Raw genomic sequence first — 2,672 nt, forward strand, 5'->3', positions numbered from 1 at the left:
TGCGACCTTTTGCCACATTTCAGGCTTCAAACATAAAGATATAAAACTGTATAATCAACAACAAATGGGACACAATCATGAAGTGGAACGACATTTATTGGATATTTCAAACTTTTTTAACAAATCAAAAACTGAAAAATTGGACGTGCAAAATTATTCGGCCCCTTTACTTTCAGTGCAGCAAACTCTCTCTAGATGTTCAGTGAGGATCTCTGAATGATCCAATGTTGACCTAAATGACTAATGATGATAAATACAATCCACCTGTGTGTATTCAAGCCTCCGTATAAATGCACCTGCACAGTGACAGTCTCAGAGGTCCGTTAAAAGCGCAGAGAGCATCATGAAGAACAAGGAACACACCAGGCAGGTCCGAGATACTGTTGTGAAGAAGTTTAAAGCCGGATTTGCATACAAAAAGATTTCCCAAGCTTTAAACATCCCAAGGAGCACTGTGCAAGCGATAATATTGAAATGGAAGGAGTATCAGACCACTGCAAATCTACCAAGACCTGGCCGTCCCTCTAAACGTTCAGCTCATACAAGGAGAAGACTGATCAGAGATGCAGCCAAGAGGCCCATGATCGCTCTGGATGAACTGCAGAGATCTACAGCTGAGGTGGGAGACTCTGTCCATAGGACAACAATCAATCGTATATTGCACAAATCTGTCCTTTATGGAAGAGTGGCAAGAAGAAAGCCATTTCTTAAAGATATCCATAAAAAGTGTTGTTTAAAGTTTGCCACAAGCCACCTGGGAGACACACCAAACATGTGGAAGAAGGTGCTCTGGTCAGATGAAACCAAAATTGAACTTTTTGGCAACAATGCAAAACGTTATGTTTGGCGTAAAAGCAACAACCTGAACACACCATCCCCACTGTCAAACATGGTGGTGGCAGCATCATGGTTTGGGCCTGCTTTTCTTCAGCAGGGACAGGGAAGATGGTTAAAATTGATGGGAAGATGGATGTAGCCAAATACAGGACCATTCTGGAAGAAAACCTGATGGAGTCTGCAAAAGACCTGAGACTGGGACGGAGATTTGTCTTCCAACAAGACAATGATCCAAAACATAAAGCAAAATCTACAATGGAATGGTTCAAAAATAAACATATCCAGGTGTTAGAATGGCCAAGTCAAAGTCCAGACCTGAATCCAATCGAGAATCTGTGGAAAAAACTGAAAACTGCTGTTCACAAATGCTCTCCATCCAACCTCACTGAGCTCGAGCTGTTTTGCAAGGAGGAATGGGAAAAAAATTCAGTCTCTCGATGTGCAAAACTGATAGAGACATACCCCAAGCGACTTACAGCTGTAATCGCAGCAAAAGGTGGCTCTACAAAGTGTTAACTTAAGGGGGCTGAATAATTTTGCACGCCCAATTTTTCAGTTTTTGATTTGTTAAAAAAGTTTGAAATATCCAATAAATGTCGTTCCACTTCATGATTGTGTCCCACTTGTTGTTGATTTTTCACAAAAAAATACAGTTTTATATCTTTATGTTTGAAGCCTGAAATGTGGCAAAAGGTCGCAAAGTTCAAGGGGGCCGAATACTTTCGCAAGGCACTGTACGTATGTACGTATGTACGGTCACTGCGGGGACATCGTCATCGATATCGCTTATTACTGGAATGAAGCCCGTGACTGATGTGACCTCCTCGGATGAATCCCAGAACCTATTCCAGTCTGTGCTAGAGAAACAGTCCTGTAGTTTAGCGCCCTGTCACACCCTGATCTGTTTAACCTGTCTGTGATTGTCTCCACCTTCCTCCATGTGTCACCCATCTTCCCCATTATCCCCTGTGTATTTATACCTGTGTTCTCTGTTGGTCTGTTACCAGTTCATCTTGTTTGTCAAGTCAACCAGTGTTTTTTGTTTCTCTGCTCCTGCTTTTCCCAGTCTCTCTTTTTTTCTTGCCCTCCTGGTTTTGACCCTTGCCTGTTCTGACTCTGAGCCCGCCTGCCTGACTATTCTGCCTGCCTCTGACCCTGAGCCTGCCTGCCGACCTGTACCTTTGCCACACCTCTGGATTATTGACCTCTGTTTATCGTGACCCTGAGCCTGCCTGCCATCCGGTACCATTGCCTCCTCTGGTTTACTGACCCCTGTCTGCCTTGACCTGTCTATTTGCCTGCCTCTGTTGGATTATTAAACAATTGTTAATTCAACGTTGTCTGCATCGGAGTCTTACCTTCATACCTGATACGCCGTATTGAGCGCGTCACTGGTATTTCCTGTTTGAGTTTTAGCTTGGCAGAAGGAATCAGCAGGATAAAGCTCTGGTCAGATTCGCCAAATGGAGGGAGAGCTTTTTTCGGTGTGTGGAGTAAAGGTGATCTTGAGTTTTGTCTAGGTGATCTAGGTGCTGCCAACCAAAACATTGTGTCCACTCTTGCCCGTTGTGTGTTCCCAGCCACTCACAAACACGTGTCTGGGCCTGGCTGCATCTTGACTGCTCAAAACTAATATTGAACGTATGATGTTATATGTGCACTGTTACAAAACCTTCAAGCCATTTCTGTGATGGATATATTTGAGGTTATTGGAGGGTTTTGAAGGTTTCAGTGTCTTGTGTTGGCCATGTTGTTCATGTCACAGGACCTGATTCCTTGGGGAACCACTTGTCTAGCCGTGTGTATTTTTTTTCTATTTGGTTTTGCATTTTTTA

This window comes from Oncorhynchus clarkii, chromosome 7 (genome assembly GCF_045791955.1).
Source record: "Oncorhynchus clarkii lewisi isolate Uvic-CL-2024 chromosome 7, UVic_Ocla_1.0, whole genome shotgun sequence".
NCBI classification, from domain to species: Eukaryota; Metazoa; Chordata; class Actinopteri; order Salmoniformes; family Salmonidae; genus Oncorhynchus; species Oncorhynchus clarkii.